Source organism: Brachypodium distachyon, chromosome 5 (genome assembly GCF_000005505.3).
Source record: "Brachypodium distachyon strain Bd21 chromosome 5, Brachypodium_distachyon_v3.0, whole genome shotgun sequence".
Taxonomy (NCBI): domain Eukaryota; kingdom Viridiplantae; phylum Streptophyta; class Magnoliopsida; order Poales; family Poaceae; genus Brachypodium; species Brachypodium distachyon.
Window position 1 is genome coordinate 16,484,138 of NC_016135.3, and position 20,241 is coordinate 16,504,378.

The following is a 20,241-nucleotide window of genomic DNA, read 5'->3' on the forward strand; positions in this document are numbered from 1 at the left end:
CGTGAATTTTATTACTTTTAATATAATAGAAAAGTGTACTCGCTTTTCAAATGGTCAGTCTTCCAGCTATTTTATGGAGGAAAAAACAGAAACTCTTGCTAGAATCTTGATTTCGTACCTTCCAATTCTAAAATCAACAGAATGTTCGGTGCGTAGCAAGAGTACTACTTTCCCATTACATGTCTAGTTTTGTAAATATTTACTAAGTACTTCCTCCGATTCTAAATTATTGTCTTAAATTTGTCCAAATGTGGATGTTCTATTTTTAAAAGGTGTTTAGATACATGTAATATTTTAACAACAATTTAGAATCAGAGGGAGTAAAAAAAACAGTACACTTTTTTGCTAGCTTGTTCCATATTCCACGGAAAAACCTGCTTCTTTTCTTGTTTGGTGGTCACACTCAGATGTTCTATGTTCTGTTCTTTGAGATCCACGCGGATAAGAACGACAAGGATTCAGTTAAGTAGGTACAGAATATCCATGATTATATTCATTAGCAGAATTACAAATTGGAGTAATCGACGAGACCAAGGAATCCCATTACCATCCTGTGCTCCTGAAGATAGGAATAACCCTACTGACAGCTACTCTACATGGCAAAGCAAGGCACTGCACTAGAACAGTACACTGACCTTGTGCACTTTTGCGGAGACACAAGAGGCAAGGCAAGCCTGAAGCCTGCTGCAAGTTGAAAGGCCATACAGTTGATTGGCAGCGTATCAGGCAATACCTCAAAAGGCAGAAATTGTCAAGCATGCCCGGTCGATGCACCTGTGGGCCAAGGGATAGATAACCACTGCAAGAGCTAGCTCGATCGATACATTTGAAGAATATGTAGCCATTTTTATGTTCGCAAATTAAAAAATTGTAGTCATGCATCTTCTTTTGTAAGGCTCGGAAAATGTATGCCAGATCAAAGGATATGATGATCGTTTGCATGCTTGCACTCCACACAGCCGGCCGCTTGCGTAGTGCTGCCGTACGTACATACGTGTACATGAATTGTGTTGTCTCCTAGGCAACAAACTAGCTTGTGCTTCACTCCCTTGGCAATTTACTCCATCTGAACTCCTTGTCTGGTTGTCTCTTCACGAACCAAGCTGGCTGGCAACCATAAAAGAAGGAACCCCGGTCAGTGCATTCCGTCCTTTCCGAACAAACTGTTCAGACACAGACGTTGCCAACGAAAATACGTAGTACTACTGTTCAAGCTATAGCTAGTTCCAAGTCCAACAACTTGCTTTCTCGAGTACACGTGCGTTAGGCAAGCAAAAGCAAAGCCACGAAAAGGGAAATACCCCGATGTTGTACCTGCACGTAGTGGAGACGGACGGATGGGCCTGAGCAATCGATCGGTCTTCGGTCGACGCCTTCCTTTATCAAAGAGAACAGTATAGTCGTCTCGAGTTCAGCTGGCTAGCATGCCTGCATCTGCATGGTGATGGAGTACGTGCTAGTGCCGCGCAGCGTGGTGGTGCGCCGTGCCGTGCTTTTGGCCGGCCGGAAAAGCAGGGCCTTTTTTTTTCCTGCGTGTGTGTGTTGCGCCGCAGCTGCGGCGCACGCATGATGCGAGGCGCACATACGGCCGGTGTGTTGCGGGGCCAGGAGGGGGCCCGTCATACATGAGCCCGGCGTGATGGCATGGCACGCCCCGCGCCACCGCAGGGTTTGGTTTTGGTCTTGGTTTGGTGGGTTGCGGGTTGGATGAATGAATGGATAGGACGCGCGACACTTGGAACGATCGATCGGGTGTTACCGGCCGTGTCGTCGGAGTCGATCTTAATTGCACCGACACGACAGATTGGGGGAATTTGGGGGAGATTGATCGCTTGTGCTGTGAGGGAGATCTGCTGATGTTAACTACACCTCTGAGAAGTCATCATCGATCAAACAGTCCCGGCCGGAATTGACACCACAAGGAGTAGTATTTTGCATCACGGGTTAGCTAGCAGGTAGACGAAAGTCTGCAGGTACGGTGTCTATTTCTGGTCTCTATACGATCGACCTCAATATGATTATATGATACCCCCGTATCCATGGCCGTTATACCTGCACATGAGAGTTGACGTCATGCATTGCTGCCTCTGTCTATCATGTGCCCTGCAGAGAGAGAGAGAGAGAGAGAGAGAGAGATGTCGATCGTACACGGAGCCGTCCATCACCGAATCTTTTTCGACGTGTACACCGTTTCCATATGCATGCATGTACAAATGAAGACACCATGTATAGCTAGCTTCGGTCCCAAACCTTCCAACAATGCCTTTGCGTGCCCGTGCTAGTTTCCGGCCAGCCGGCTGCCGGAGAGCTAGCACATGGATGATGGATGGAAGGGTGTTCGCCAAGCAAGGTACTCCAGAGTCCAGGGGAACGACACAGACCCATATGCGTACGTATCGATCAGTTTCCTGTCACTGTAGTACTCGATATTCCTATTTCGATCGATTTCTGTCTCTCTCCAAATAATTAAAAGCGGACGGCATATTTTTACAGGACATATGTTAATCGCCAATATTCTACGGGTCGTTGCTGATCGTGAGAGATCTTGACTTCCAGTAAGCAAATCTCGTGGCCAGCCACTCGAATTAATGACCACCGCACACGTCTGAACTGCCATGCGCGCGCGCTAGCTGATGATACAAGCATGGTATATTAGTATACTTAGAGACGTCTGCTTCGATCCGGTAGATAATGCTATTCTTCATTTTGAATGATTCATAATCGACCACTGAACTAAAACTATCGTGGTGGTGTCACGGCAGATGTCATAGGATGGCTTAACTTGGTGTTGATGGACGAAAGAGGAACCGGAGGAGGAATGACGTGAAGGGAAACACACACAAATCACACAAGCACACACGGATCTACCCAGGTTCGGAGCCCTCTTGCAGAGATAAGACCACTACTCCTGCTTTGTTGCATTAGCCGAGATAGGCAAGCTCAACAATGTCGCTCCTTGAGCTGTATCCTTGAAGAAGAAAAAGAATAAGGGGAAACCCTAGTTGTCTAAGTGCACACTCCCTTCCTACAGAGGGATAAGGTTCTATTTATAGGCCGCCCATGTCACACTGACATGTGGGCCAAGTCTAACGCCATCTTCCTTGGGCCCTGCCGAGCACGCGGCTTGGTTCCCTCCCCGTAGCACCGCAGGGGACAAGGCAAATTTACTTTTCCCTGTCACCCTGCAGAAAGTACCGCTATCCTCTGTCGGCTTCCATCAGAAATTCTCTTTCGATGCTTCCTTTCTGCAGTCGCCTGACGTCGGTACGCAGGCGCTGATTGCCTTTCTGAGATGATGATTGCTCTGTTTTACTTTGCACCGCGTGGTCAGGATAAGACCGTTGAGAGATCTCGGCGATATTGTCGAGATCAAGGTGCTCGTCCTTATCCTGCAAACTCATAAGACAAAATTGTCATGTCGGCATATGCCCAGGATGCCGGCTTAGTGTTAGTTTTGACTTTACGATGCCGGCATATATAACTATGCTAGCTTTGTTTCCGTCATCTTGGTTAGAGTTGTGTCGCCATGACCCCTACCCGGGGTCATCCCCGACAAAAACAGAAAAGTTACTTGTTGAGTTGTGCTTAGCGAAGAAATGCTGACCGCTAGATTACCAATTCCGGTCTTCTCCCTTTGAAGGCATGCATCCGTATTTTTTATTTATCATGATAATATATCCCTATCTTCAGCTAATCTGTCTGGACATAACCTACTTTGGGTAGTGAACCTAACAAAGTATACACAAGAGACAACGCTATGTGTGATCATTTTTTAATCTGTTCTGTCACATGATATCGTGATCGTAAGCAAACTATGACTCTATCTTCGGAACTAATCTCCGGAACTAAACGAAGAAAGGGACAAGGAGATTAAGCCAAATTAAATGCAACCACTAGATTTGATCTAGGAAATCCTTTCAATGTTATTATTAAGTAGTAGTAGTATCTTCTTGTTGGTAAAAGCATATTAGCTTGAGTGTCCTGCTAACCTAGTCCGGAAGGTGTTAATTATTTCCTAATTATTTTGTAATATTTTTGAATATATAGATCAGATCTGCAGGTGCAACCACCATTCTAGTTTATTTTCACATTCCTGAACCATAGTTTTTAAAGAAGACATGTAATCAACCACACTGCTTCCTGCAAAAAACAAAAGAGTACTCGAAAGCTTACATAGATAATCTCTTAGTGTAATTTGGAAAAATACATATCGTTTTAGAAATGCGTACATATGTTGGTCGAAATATGCACATAGTATTTGACCATTGCTTTTCACACGATTTGTTGGTTGGAATTTATAGAAGTAGAGTATTAGAAAATATTTTTCATAGGAAATCTAATATTTTATCTACCCAATCTTGATTCTTTAATACGGTTTTGGTATATCTAAGTCGCCAGATTTTTAGTTAGACTAAGTCGATTTCTTAACCATTGGATACTGTATGTGCATTAAGATTTAAGGCTTGCGATGGAAAGAAAAGATTGACTGAGATTTAACCATTTCACTTAAAAATCAGGGCCTGAGATGTAGCCACATATTTTTAATATATTGTGAGCAAAAGTCGATGAAACTTGAGCGTACACAGTCTAGGACGACATATATTTACGAACGAAGTATGAAAGGACAGAGGCTACACGAAGAGGCGTAACCACAGAACAATAGAAGATTGTCCATGGCCACCCAAAACGTCAGCTACGAATTAAGAAACCAAGCTTGACTAATATAGGGGCCCAAAGATCCTGGATCGATGGCCGGTCACTCAAACGAGGCCATGACAGGATGAGAAAGAGACTCACTCCAAGGCAGACGCATGGGCGCTTTTGTTTTTTGACATGCTAAAAGTCCACTCTTTCACTTCCAAAAGGGACAAGAGAAGGAGATCACACTTCACACCGGCTCGATCCCACTTTGCCATGTGAAGAGAGCCGTTTGACCCATTAACCCAGCGCAAGCTCGGCCGAACCAAAAGGCCAACCAAATAAACAAGGGGCGCAAGAATCATCCAAGCATGTGACCCGCCTGGGCTTAATTTGTTCCGAAGCCTCGCGCCGTGCATTCATGCATGCACGCGTAGAGGAGGCAAGCCCAATCATTTGACTGTCCGCACAGTCCAAGACGTGTGAGAATTCTCCAGGATCTCTCTCCCTGACACCTTTGTTTAAGAAAAACAAGCCAGTAGATAGTCGGTACGGACCTCGGAGCGGAGAGAGATCTAGATAGAGTCACGTGACATGAGGTGGTACGCGTTGGATCCCTTTTGTTTTAAGAAGCACGACGGCCGACGGGCATGCAGCTTAACGTGGAGTTCACATGAGGTGTTGTGTCGCTCAAGTCGCGTGCGAAGCAAACTCCCGTGTTCTATGCGTGCCCGAGCGCGTCCCCTGTTTCTTTATCCTCTGCACAGTGCCGAACTCCCCAAAAGGAGGGAGGGAGGGAGGGAACCGACGAAAACACAACATTTAAATTTAGTTTCGAAGGAGTTGCACGTACGAGTGATCGGGAAGGCCGGCCGTCCACTGGGTCGACGTACTGTACGTACGTAGGAGTACGAGGCCAGTGGTCCGATCGAGCAACACATGTGGTTTGGTACCTAGAAGTTCGAAGGAAGTACAGTAGGAGTACCATGGGTGCATGAACGGTTTGGCTAGCTGCATGCCGTGCCGTGCTGTCCAGCGGGCCGCTATGTGCCAGCCAGCAGGGCAGAAAGAAGAAGAGAGGGCGGCGGCCAAGCCCATGCGGCATGTGGATGTGGTTATGGCCGGCCGGGGCCGACGGAGTAAACGCCGTGCCGTGCGTTGCCACCGCGGTACGTTCATTTATTGGAAGCCCGGCTGGCCGGTCCCGAGGTTGCACATCAAAATCGTAGTCGAACACACACAATCACGGAGTACAGTAAAATAGATGAACATCAGAAAGTAGAGATGAACAAGAGCTCTTTATTAATTTCTGATCTCAAGTGTACGTACAAGGAGTAGCCTCCTCTCCTTTATATATTTTCAATGGATAAGAATCTACAACAAACTATTAGATAGAGAAACGAATCAACAGGGGGTCGGTGGGGGCCGCACGACTCGGGGGCCACCCCACCCCGTCGTTGTTTTTTCAACACTCCCCCTTGGACGATTATCCGTATGTCATATGTCTCAAAAACTCAGAAAAAACCCAGTGGGAAAAACACATGGAGAAAGAGAGCATAAAATACGTTGCTATGTTGCACAGATTGCCTCGTTAAAAACCTCATGCGAGAAACACATGAAAACTCGCTGAGGAAAAAAGAGTACAACCTACTCAATCTCCAAGATGAGTACTTGATAGCCATGATCAAGATTTAACGATGAGTATGTGAAGTATCTCCCCTGAACCTTGCATCTTCCTAAGTCTCAACATACCGATTCCACACACACACCTTTCAAAAGTGGATGCCGGTAGTGACTTGGTGAACAAATCAGCAAGATTTTCACAAGACTTAGTATGCAAGGCTTTTACCTCGTTCATCTTTTGCAACTCATGTGCATAGAAAACTTAGGATTTATATGCTTGATGAGATTACTTTTCACATAACCCGTTTGTACTTGTGCAACACAAGCTGCATTATCTTCATAGATAATGGTGGGGGTCTGGACGGTGTTCAGCCCACAGGTCTGCTGAATGTGGCGAACCATCCGTCGAAGCCATACACACTCACGATGCTTTATATAGTGCTATGATTTCCGAGTGGTTCGTCGAAGTCGATATAAGACTTTGCTTTGACGATTTCCATGAAACAGCAGTTCCACCACATAGAAAAACATATCCAGTCTGAGACTTGGATGTATGCAGGTCCGACAAATACACAGCATCGGCATACCCTATCAAAGATAGGTCTTGATTCCTTCTATAAAATAGCCCAAGATCTTTGGTCCTTCGCAGGTACCGAAAGACATCCTTAACAACTTTCCAATGCCGTTTGGTAGGTTCAGAGCTGTACCTAGCCAGCAAATTGACGGTGGACGCAATGTCCGGCCGTGTATAATTCGCGAGGTACATGAGTGCTCCAATAGCACTCAGGTAAGGAAATTCTGAACCCAGAACTTCCTCCCCCTCTTCTTTCGGCCTGAAAGGGTCCTTGTCTTGCTGTAGTGACCGCCCAATCATGGGAGTCTTTGAAGGATATGCCTGGTCAAATCCAAATCTTTCAAACACCTTTTGAGTGTAGGTAGACTGGTACACTAGAATTCCATCATGGGAATGTTCCAGTTGCAAACCTAGACAGAACTAGGTTTTACCCAAATCCTTCGTCTCAAATTCCGACTTCAAGTAGGAACTTGCTTCCTCAATATCCTCAGGTGTACCGATGATATTCAAATTATCTACGTACACCGAGATTATACAGAATCCATCTTGGGATCGCCGTATAAATACACATAGGCAATCTTCATTGCTTGTGTAGCCCTTTTCATGTAGAAAATCGCTCAGGCGATTATACCACATTCTACCCGACTGTTTAACTCCGTACAGTTACTTCCTGAGTTGAACACTGTATAGACCTCTGTTTGCTCTGTCTTGGTTCGGAACCGGGAAACCATCAGGTATCCTCATATAAATGTCCGAATCCAAGTTACCATACAGGTAGGCAGTAACAACATCCATCAATTTTATTTTTAAGTCCATATTGACTGCCATTGAGATCAAATATATAAAGGTAATTCCATCCATGACCGGGGAGTAGGTTTCCTCATAATCGACCCCAGGTCGTTGAGTAAACCCCTGAGCAACTAACCTTGCTTTGTACCGTATTACCTCATTATTTTCATTTCTCTTGCGGACAAATACCCACTTATAGCCGATAGGGCGTACGTGGGGAGGGGTTCGACACGCAGGTCCAAAAACCTCTCTTTTGTGCAGAGATAATAATTCGGTAGCTATTGCCTTCTGCCAATCTTTCCAATCCGACCTCTTCTTACAATTAGTGAGCGAGTTAGGCTCGGGGTCAAGATCGATGATTGTGGCAATTTTCTTAGCAAAGTTTATGTCGACATTAGTAGTCGCTCAGTTTATTGATTCTCCAGTATTAACATAATCTATGGCCATTTCGTCATGGGGCACATCATGCGCATCCTCTGTCTCAACAGGATTTCCCATTCCTGGAGCGAGGTCTTTTACTTTTTCCGTGCCGATGTGTGTGCTCATATCTCCGCTGGATGCTTCCACTGTTGGAAGGTTAAAGTCCGGAATTTCTTGCGCCGGAGATTCCGTACTTGTGCCAGGTCTCAATTGGCTTCCCTCACTCTCTTTGGGCTTTTTAGTAACCGAGTGTGATAAATCCCCCTTGTCCTTTTTCGTCGGGCGTCCCCGAGTACTTGGGATTTGAGGAACCGGATTTCTCGTCCTTTTAGGCCTTTGGACTCGAGCGGGTAGACCCACAGGATCCTTGGGTACCTCTACCCTTTCCGGCACATTGCGTGCAGGCACATGTGATTTTGTCACAGTCTCAAGTCACTAAAGTGATCAGGCAGTTGATTCGCTAAAACATGCAAATCTATTATCTTTTGGACTTCTCTATGTGTCTCACTTGTGCGCGGGTCATTTGCGTGGATCCCCGTGGCTTGCCACGTCAATTCTCGACTTTTCTCATCAAGAGGTTGATTTCCTCCCCCTAAAGTCGGGAAGAGATCCTCGTCAAAAATGCAGTCAACAAAGTAGGCCGTAAGACAGTCTCCTGTCATGGAGTCCAGATACCTGATTATGGACACAGTCTCATAACCAACGTATATCCCCGACTTACGGAGCGGTCCCATTGCTGATCGCTGAGGGGGTGGTATCGGTACATATACCTGGCAACCGAACCTACGAAGGTGGGAAATTTTCGGTGCCGACCCTTGCGCTAGCCGGACAGGTGAATGGATGTTTTAGGCCGTGGGTCTATAGTTGATGAGATTTGCGGCGTGCAACACTGCATGCCCCCAACACGTGGTTGGTAAACTACAACCCCGGAGGAGTGGTCTGGCATGAATTTAATCCTCTTAATCAATGCCTCCGCTAGTCCATTTTGCGCATGGACATGCGGTACAGAGTGCTCAACCTTAATGCCAAGTGACATAAAATAATCATCAAATGCTTTTCAAGAAAATTCTCCAGCGTTGTCCATTCGAATAGACTTTATACGATGATCCGGGAAGTTATTCCTCATTTGTATGATTTGCGACATAACTTGGCAAAGGCATGGTTCCATGTAGACAACAAGTTAACACATGACCATTTAGACGAAGCGTCTATGAGCACGATGAAGTATCGAAACGGCCCCGAAAGGGGCTGAATCGGACCACATATATCCCCTTGGATGCGTTCCAAAAATGCAGGGATTTCATCCCTCACTTTCAATGGTGATGGTCGAATGATTAATTTCCCCGTCGCGCATGCCGAGCACACGAAATCATCATGATTCGGGAAATTTTTAACATTCACCCCATGCCCATTTGAGTTGTTAATTATATTTCTCATCATTCTAATACCCGGGTGGCCTAATCTATCATGCCATAAGCAAAATAGTTCAGAGCTTCTAAATATAGTTTTTAAGGTAGTGTACACGGGCGGCACTACAAGGTTAGTGTAGTAAAGCCCCGTGTCGAATGAAGGGAATTTTTCAACAACATGCTTACCGTGGGCATTGCGCTTTGTGATAAGTACGCACTCTTTGCCATTATCATCATCGGTCTCCACATGGAGGCCGTTTGCGCGAATGTCCTTAAAAATCAAGAGAGTTCGAGTCGACTCTGGGTACAATAATGCTTCCTCAATGAGCAAAGTTGTTCCCATGGGGAGTATGATAGTAGCTCGTCCAGAGCCTACTATTTTTGACTCGCCCCCTGCGATAGTCATTATACTCCCCGGAGTCTTTTTAATGGACTCGAAAGAATGAGTTTCTTTCAAGATGGTGTTTGTGGTACAACTATCCACAAGGCACGTTTCCTCCATTCGAGCGCCACATGTTCTAAAATATAGCATCTAATTAATTAATGAAGCGAGGAAGTAGCAACATAATTAAATAAATGCATTACATATTTCAGAACATAACAAGTCATCAATAAAGGAATTAATGGATGAACTCACAAATCATCCAAGCGTTGAAAGAACAATGTTTTGCTTGCTCAGAGCATACACAACCACCTCAGGTGATTTTACATCATAGAATCATCAAAATCAATTGACAAATGAATCATTAGGAGGGCCAAGTGCACTTGACGATGGTGTTCTCATCCTCCGCATATGTCACAGTTCGGCATGCTCTTATCCCATTATCAGCTATCACGGTAGCGATAATCGGGAGAGACGTGTGTGAAAGCACACATAGCACAAACTCAACGGGGGTTGGCCAAGCTTAATAGAATCAGTTAGTGCTTCCATTTTGCGCCTCCCCCTCTGAGTTATAGCGAGGTTAAACCTCGCGCTATTACATAGCCTGAAAATACTTATGACATGCGAGGATGAACAACACATGTGGAACCAGGACCATCTGGTAAAGCATAACACTTTCCCAACATGTATGTACTTGTCCAAAAGTACAAAGGGATGGTGCAATGCCTAAATGTTCTCCTCGCAGGGTGGTGGCGGTAGTCAACAAGACACCAAGCCGATCAACCTTCTCAAAATCTACCAAGCTCCGAGAACAAATCCACATCCAAAAATCAAGTCCAACCATTTTAGGTCGGCTCCTCGAATTGCAGGTTCGTGACTCATATCATTAATGCGAATTTTTACGAGATTTCAACATATAATCTCGAGGTAACCTCATGTAACCCATTGCATAAATGTGATAAAATGATATAGTTGTTCATAACAACGTTCCAATATTTAAAACATGTGAGTTCATGTCTTACTTAATGATTAAAAGCAATAAAGCATATTTACAATTAATCAACAACAGTAAAACATGGTAATACAAGCATGTGCATAGAGGTGGCAAGTTAAACGTTTCCTAAATGTGAAAATTAGCCCCCAAAACACATTTCCGAAGCCATTTTGAGCCAAAATACGCGATTTCAGCAAAAACTGACAATTCCAAGGCCTTAATCGCAAAAACGCAGCACAGTAAACAATGAGCGTAATTACAGAAAGACCAAGGGCTGAAATGCAAATATACCATCCCAGACCTAATCTGGCCCGCCCGCTCGCCTATTGGGCCGATGGCCCAACTCCCTGCCTCGCCTGGCCCAGCCCAGCCGCGCCAACACTCATTAGGGTTTCCCCTTGGGTGGCGGCGGCGGCCTGTGCCCGCGACTGAGGCGGCGTCCGGGGCAGCCTGTGCCCGCGCGCTCCGTGGCGCGGTGGCAGCGCTCGTGCCCGCAAATGGAGTGACGGCTGCGCCCCCCCGCACGGGGCAGGAGCAGAGGTGGTCGAGGCGTGGCGGCGGGGCCTGAGCGGCAGCCCGCGCACAAAGTGGGGACGCCGGCGGCCAGCGCCCAAGGCGGCAGCGGCGCGCGCGCTCGTGCCTGACGCGTTCCTTAGGCAGCGCGGGTGGTGCGCGCGTCAAGGGCCGGCAGCGCCCGCAGGGGCGGTGTGCGCGCGTCTAGGGCCGGCAGCACCAGCAGGGGCGCGCAGCGAGGCCTCACACCAACGGGGCGGAGCCTGACAGCCACTGGTTCGACGGCAGCAGGGCTGCGGTGCATGCGGGGCGTGCGGCGGCAGCTCTCTGCGGCACGCACCCAAACATGTCTGGCGGCAGCGTCGGCGAGGCGCGGTATCTAGCGGCGGCAGTCAACAGCACTGCGCGGAGGTGCTCGTGGCCAGCGGCCGCTCCCGCACGGCCAGTGCCTGCAGCGTCCCGCGCACATCCAAAGGGCGGTGCTCGCGCATTGAAGCAGCTGGTGCGGCATCACGCGCGAGGCGACGACTTTGGAGCAGTGGCCAGGCCAGCACCTCGCAGCAGCGCTCGACGGCACGCTCCGCGGCAGCGGCTCCATGGGGTGGCTTGGGACGGCTCGTGGCATGGAGCCTGCGGTGGCCGGCGGTGAGCACAGCAGTGCGACACAGTCTCCCCATGGTTATGGTCAACAAGTCCCTCGTGCGGCGATGATGATCGGCTTGGCCGGCGACTTGTCGGCAACATCTCGCGAGGAAAATCCATACTACTGGGTAGAAAAATCCGAAAGATAATCTAATCGCAAAAACGGAATCGTAACACAAAGAGGAATCCATTTTTGCAATAAAATTTCGGATCCAATTCCTCCGTGATTTATGTCGGGAGCCTGCTTGGAGTAGGCTCGATGAAGGCTTGGGGTAGAGACTCATGGTGATAACGTGTTGTGCAAATCCTGCCGGCTGGCCGGTCCCGAGGTTGCACACCAAGATCGTAGTCGAACACACACAATCACGGAGTACAGTAAAGTATATGAACACCAGGAAGTAGAGAGGAACATGAGCTCTATATTAATTTCTGCATGTCGTAATGGACCAGCTGCGGCCCCTTCTTCTCCGGCGACGGCGGAGCCTTGCCTGAAGCCGCCATGGCCGCCGCCGAGCCCAGCAGGTAGCCTGTCGGGGGAATGACCCCGGGTAGGGTCATGACGACACGCTTTAGCCAAGAAGACGAAGGCAAAGTCGGTATAGTTGTGTATGCCGGCATCGTTAAGTCAAACTATTGTTAAGACGGCATACCAAGTGTATGCCGGCACGACTATCTCGTCTTATAAGATTACAGGATAAGAACGAATACTCTGATCTCGGCTGGCACCGAGATGTCTCAACGGTCTTATCCTCACGTAGTGGCGCAAAGTAAAGCAACACTATCTTTATCACTGAAAAGTAGTCGCCGCTTACGTTGTGGTGCCAGGCGACTGCGTAGAGAAGCACCGAAAGAGAATCTCTGACAGAGCCGGAAGATGACTGCTATACTTGTTGCAGGGCGGCAGGAAAAGTAAAGTTGTCTTGTCCCCTGCGGTGCCACCCTGAGAGAACCAAGGCACGTGCCCGTCGGGGACCAAAGAAGATAACGTTAGGCTCCTGCCCGCATGTCAGTGTGACATGGGCGGTCCATAAATAGAGCACTCCCCCTCCCAGGAGAGGGATCCAAGACTTAGGCGTCTAGGGTTTTCCCCTTTTTCTTCTTCTTCCTCAAGAATACAGCTCAAGGAGCGCCATTGTAGAGCTTGTTATCTCGGCTAATACAACAAAGTAGGAGTAGGAGTCTTACCTCGGCAAGAGGGCTCCGAACCTGGGTAAATCTATGTGTGCTTGTGTATTCGTGCGTGTTTCCCTTCACGTCCTCCCTCCTCCGGATCCTCCTTCGTCCATCGGCCTCAAGATAAGCCATCCCATGGCATCTGCCGTGACACCACCATGACAGTTGGCGCCCACCGTGGGGATAGCAGGGGCGCTGACTGGAGTTTTCATTCGAACGGCAAGCTTTCTCGCCACCGGAGAGCGCATGGTCTCCAGTTTGCTCCAGAGATTCGGCTCTCTGGGCTTCATCGACAACAACGCGGGCTGCTTCAACAACGTACCGCTTCTTTGCGCGGGCCGCTTCATCAACTTCGGCATGAATGAGGTTTATGTCGCTACTGACAATCCCTGCAGGTATCTCGAGCAGGTGGTGGTGGCCGAAGATCTCCCCGCTGTCTGCACGGTTCGCGGCCGGCACGTCGATTGCCCTGCTAACCGTGTGGAGGTCATGGTGATGGCTCATTGCGTCAATGCTGGCAAGGGCACCGCAGAGAGTGGCGCGGTCCCAAGCAAGTCCGGCAGAACGGCAAAGTTCCCCCTGGAGAAGCCGGATAACTTTGCTACTCAAGCCAGCACATCGGCTCTGCTGCCAAAGCCGACTCAGCTCCAGGCCTCCATCGAACGGCTGACTGCACCGGTGGCGTCAAGCGCTAACCCGGCCCAGCTGCAGGCAGAGTTGGAGTTGGAGCGCCAAAAGCTATTGAAGGAGGCCGTCGATGTGGCTTGCGCTCGGCAAGAACTTGATATTTTGCTCCGTGAGTATAACAAAGCCCATGGTCTCAATTCTATCGCATTGACTAACCCTAGCCGAGTTGGGGAGGTGCGTAACCGTGGCAGGAATTTGAATGCCGAGGTAGCCAGAGATGGCAGAGGGGTGCCCGCAATGTTGGCAAGTTTTACCTCGGCGCTGAGGCCGAAATATAACACCCCTACCAAGAATCTCAGGGCCGCCGAGGCTGCGGCCGAAGAGTTGCCGAATCTCACGGAAGAGGCACTCCGACTGCAGCAGTTGCGCGTGAAGGAATTGTTCCACACAGCCAACGAGCAGAATGAGGCGTACATGAGGTTGCACGGCAAGCCCGGCGCGTCTCAAGTCGTTCACTCGGCAGCGAGCGCCGATGGCCGGGCTGACAAACAAGCGTCCTCGCCTGGTGGCAAACGGGACATAGTGTCAACTCAGGCCGAGATAAGCGCCTAGAGTATTATGACCTAGTTTCGGCCGAGAAGCAAGTGGTCAGAAGAGTCGAAGACAACCAGAGTGGCCTGCGTCTCGGCAACAATCGCCGCGATCAGCAAGAGCGTCACTCGGCTGCTCATGGACACCAACCTCGTGGTTGGGCACCCAATATTGCTGCAGGTCAGCAGGGTGTCGGGCGCAACCCCCTGTATCGAGGTGAAAATCGCCGGTAAGACCATTATGATGACGGGTACTCGGCCATGGGTGATGAAGGTTATCTCAGGCGAGAGCGTGATAATCTCGGTCCGCTCGGAGCCCGAGTTGGGAACAGACAAGTGTCGCCGCTGGACGCCCGACATCGGCTCGAAAGAATCTATCTGTCGGAGCTTCTGGAAGAACAAGGACCACCGGGACTGCGTTGTTTCGCGCACCGGATCATGAGGGAGACACCAGCCCAGGGTTTCCTGCCGCCCAGGGGTACGAGAACATATGACGATAGTACTAAGCCGGAGGATTGGCTGGAAGATTATGTCACGGCGGTGCATGTGGCAGGTGGCAATCACTGATGGGCAGTACATGTACCCCAGATGCTGGTAGGGCCGGCAAGGATATGGCTGAACAATCTGCCGGAAGGCAGCATAAATTGCTGGATAGACTTTGATGAAGCTTTCGTCAGCAATTTCACAAGTACTTACAAGAGGCCAAACCGTACTCAGCAGTTGTCCATGTGCAAGCAATGGGACAACAAGACTGACCGAGATTACCTGACAAGATAGAACGATCTCCGCAATTCCTGTGAAGGGATAGTGGAGTCGCAAGCCATAGCGTGGTTTGCCCAAGGATGCCGACACGACAGCATGTCGTGGCAAAAGCTGCAAAGAGAAATGCCGGCAACTCTGTCTGGGATGATCAAGATCGCCGACATGTATGTGTTCGGTGATCCGACTCAGCCATCGCTGATGCCGGCGGAACCGCAAAGGGAGCAGCCGACATACAATCCTGCCGGGGCATTCCGGAGGAACGATCATCAAGATCACCGCAACAAGAGAAGGGACGACAGGCCGGATTACCGGTATGGGCCAGCCCATGTCGCCGCTATCCAAGACCTAATGCCGGCTCTAGCCAGCGTCAGAAGACTGGGAACCAGTAGTGAGTCAAGAAGGGAGAGCAAAAGAAGCACTGGCAAGATAAGCAGAAATATATGTTCGAGGTGATGCTGGATCAGCCTTGTCGTTTTCACAAGACTAATCCTAGCAAACCGGCGAATCACACAACCTGGCAATGCAGCTGGATGCAGCGGGCCAAGAAGGGTGAGTTAAGCCAGCTGCCCCCTCCTCCACCGCTCACAACCGCTAATGCCCAGATCCAGGGACCCCCTCCCGCAAACAATGCTGTCAATCAGGTGGAAGACCGAGGTATACCGGAATATGCCGGAAGAAATGAATACAAGGAGCATCACCAGAGCTACATGATCTGCATCATGGAGCCAACTGACAAGCAGAGTCAACGCAGGCGAGAGATGGAAGTCAATGCTGTGATGCCGGCGGTTCCGAAGTTCATGTACTGGTCGGAACAGGAGCTCAACTGGAATAGGATAGATCATCCCAAAGTTATGCCAAATCCTGGTGGATATGCTCTGGTGGTTGACCCGACACTTCTCGGGCCCGACATTAACGTCAAGTTCACTCGGGTTCTCATTGATAATGGGAGCAGTATAAACATCATGCACCGGGACACGATGCTCAAGCTCGGCATTACTGATAACATGCTTGAGCCTAACCGGACTACCTTTCATGGTATCGTGCCAGGAGTATCTTGTGCCCCTGTAGGCAAGATCTGAGTTGACGTTTTATTCGGCACCCGAGAGAACTGTCGAACCGAGAACCTGCTGTTCGAGGTGGTGGACCTTAGCAGCCCGTACCATGCGCTACTCGGCAGACCGGCATTGGCCAAGTTCATGGCGACTACTCACATAGGCTATCTGAAGATGAAGATGCCGGGGCCAAATGGTACCATAACCATTACTGGCAACTACAAGCATTCAATGGAGTGCGCAGTGGCAGGGTCTACTCTGGCCGAGTCACTGGTCATTGTTGGCGAGAAGAAGAAGTTGCAAGAAGCTGTCGCGATGGCCCAGGCGGCACAGATTGGTCTGCCAGTTATGATCAATCCCCATGGGAGTGTGGCTTTGCAGGCAGCCAAGGAGACAAAGAAGATACAGGTCGACAGTGAATTCCCGGACCGCACCGTCATCATTGGTGCCGGCCTGGGTGAAAAATAGGAAGGCGATCTCACCAGCTTCCTCCGTGAGCATCGGGACATCTTCGCATGGTCAAATCAGGACCTGCTGGGTGTGCCGACGGAGCTGGCTGTGCACTCATTACATGTGAGACCAGACGCAAGACCGGTGAAGCAGCCCCTTCGATGCTTTGCCGATGACAGAAGGAAAATCATATCGGAAGAGATATCCCGGCTTCTAGTTGCCGGCTTTATCATGGAAGTTTTGCATCCCGACTGGCTGGCAAACCCGGTCATGGTTGAGAAAAAGAAAGACGACCCAACTGCTGCCAAGGTGTGGCGCATGTGTATCGACTACACCAGCCTGAACAAGGCATGTCCAAAAGATCCTTTTCCGTTACCTCGGATCGATCAAGTGATTGACTCCACTGTCGGGTGTGAGTTGTTGTCTTTTGTAGAAGCGTACTCTGGTTTTCACCAGATACCGCTGAACCCTAACGATCAAATAAAGACATCATTTATCACCCCGTTCGGGGCTTATTGCTATCGCACTATGCCGTTTGGTTTGAGAAATGCAGGGGCTACTTATCAAAGATGCATGCAGAAATGCTTGCACGATCAACTGGGCAAACATGTACAGGTATATGTCGACGATGTCGTCATAAAAACCAAGGAAAGAGCCACGCTCCTGGATGATATCCGGGAAACATTCGCAAATCTGAGGAGATTCCGAATGAAGCTGAACCCGGCCAAATGCACATTTGTTGTGCCGGTAGGGAAGTTGCTTGGGTTCCTAGTATCAAGCCGAGGTATAAAAACGAACCATGTGAAAATCGCTGCCATAGAGAGAATGAAACTACCAAAATGCCTCAAAGATGTGCAAAAATTCACTTGATGCCTAGCATCACTAAGTCATTTCGTTAGTCGGCTGGGTGAAAAGACAATGCCCTTATACCAGTTGATGAAGAAAACCGACAAATTTGTGTGGACGCAACAGGCAGAAGTAGCTTTTCAAGAGCTGAAGAAGATGATTGCTACGGCGCCGATATTAGCCTCGCCGATGGAGAAGGAGCCGATATTGTTATACATAGCAGCAACAAACCGAGTCGTTAGTGCCGTCATAGTAGTGGAAAGAGATCAAGATGGCAAGTCGGTGCAAAGGCCGGTATATTACTTGAGCGAGGTGCTATCATCGTCTAAGCAGAATTATCCACATTATCAGAAGATGGCATACAACGTTTATATGGCGGCAAAAAAGCTGAAGCATTATTTTGATGCACATCAGATCCGGGTTATATGTGAGGTGCCCATCTCAGAAATTATGCGCAACAAAGACGCAAGCGACCGGATAGCGAAATTGGCTATTGAGCTAGCACCCTCCACGGTGCAGTACGACAGACGGGATGCCGTCAAATCTCAGGCTCTGGCGGATTTCTTGGTGGATTGGGCCGAGATGGAATATGAACCACCGCCCCCGAAACTAACTACTGGAAGATGCATTTTGACGGCTGCAAGATGAAAATCGGGCTTGGTGCCGACATAGTTCTGACCTCGCCAAAGCACGACCAACTTAAATATGTGTTGCAAATTCACTTCACAGCATCCAACAATGTTGCCGAGTATGAGGCGCTTGTGCACGGGCTGAAGTTGGCAAAAGAAATTGGAGTTCGCCGGATTCAATGCTTCGGTGATTCCGATCTAGTAGTCCCGCAAGCTTCTGGCAATTGGGATGCATTGGATGCCAATATGGCGCTATACTGGTTCCATGTTCAGAAGATCAGTGGTCACTTTGAAGGGTGCGAATTCCACCATATACCGCGAGCGGAGAACGAGGCAGTCGACACTCTGTCGAAGCTTGGCTCAACGCGACAGGCCATCCCGGCTGGTGTGGCATTGGAGCATTTACGTAAACCATCCATCAAGCCATCACCAGAATCAGAGTCAATCTTTATCCTGGCAACTCAGAGGCTGACGTCACCCCATGGACATTGACAGTGGTAGCCGTTCTAGTGACCCGGGGACTGAGCGCCCTAACTCAGCGGAAGCAATGGCGGTTGAGCCAATGGAGATAGACGTACCAGATGAGCCGGTCTTTGCCACTCGTCCCGTGCCAGCTTGGGCACAACCGATAATGTCTTACCTCAAAGATGGGAATCTCCCGGAAGAGGAAGTGTCGGCAAGGCAAATTCAGAGAAGGACAAAGGCATACACCATCATCAATGGCGAGATATACAAGAGGAGTGTCATAACGTCCTGCAGTGATGCGTTGAGCAGAAAGAAGGGCAAGAGATACTCTGGGATATTCATCGGGGAGAGTGTGGCCATCATGCATCTTCAAGAACGTTGGTAGGCAAGGCATTCCGGCATGGTTTTTACTGGCGAAGCGCACTACAGGAAGCAGAAGAATTGGTCAGGAAATGCAACGGTTGCCAACGATATGGCAGCAAGACTCATATGCCGGCATCCGAGCTCAAGACTATTCCAATCACTTGGCCATTTTCTGTTCGGTGTTTGGACATGGTGGGACCTTTCAAGCGGGCGCGAGGAGGCGTGATGCATATCTTGGTCATGGTGGACAAATTCACCAAATGGATTGAAGTGAAGCCAATACGAAAATGTGACGGCAAAACCGCGGTATCATTGCTGAAGGACATTATTTTGAGATATGGTTACCCGCACGAAATCATCACGGATAACGGAACGAACTTCGCGGAAGGACCTTTTGCACGGAAAAGAAAATCCGGCTAGACATTGCCTCCGTGGCACATCCTCAGTCCAATGGACAAGTTGAGAGAGCAAACAGCATGGTTTTAGCCGGCATAAAACCTCGGTTGATTGAACCACTAGAACGCACTCCAGGATGCTGGTTAGATGAACTCCCAGCTGTGCTGTGGAGTCTCAGGACAACTCCAAATCGCTCTACCGGCTACACGCCATTTTTCCTCGTATACGGGGCGGAAGCAGTCTTACCAGCCGACATTGAACATAACTCTCCGCGAGTGACCATGTATACGGAGGTCGAGGTAAAAGAGGCCCGAGAACATGATGTCGACCTGCTCGAAGAAGCACGGGAATTGGCTCTATCTCGGTCGGCCATCTATCAACAACACCTAAGGCGTTATCACAGCCGGAGGGTAAACCCACGAGTATTCCGGGAAGGAGACCTCGTGCTCCGACTTGTGCAGCGCACAGCCGGCATGCACAAATTGTCGCCTCCCTGGGAAGGACCCTTCATTGTGAGCAAAGCGTTGCACAATGATTCCTACTATCTTACAGATCGCAGGATCCGAAAGCAAACATGATGGACCGGTCAGGCGAGGAGACCAAGAGGCCATGGAATGTAGCTTTACTTCGTCCGTTCTATACTTGAAAGATGAGTATTTTTATAATTTTCTCCTTATGTTCAATGTTTTGAGACAATGAAATTATCCGCGGGGTTCTCAAAAGCAACTCGGGGACTTCCATGCTATTTACGTGTTATATTGCAATTATCATTTTGTATGTCGGCATGGTTTAGTTGTGTAATCTTATGTCGGTTTAGTACTGTGTCGGTATTGAAAATCCCCTCTATGACTTCGCTGCTGTCCGTAACCTGGCTTCATGGCAAGCTAGAGATTGGGAACGAGAT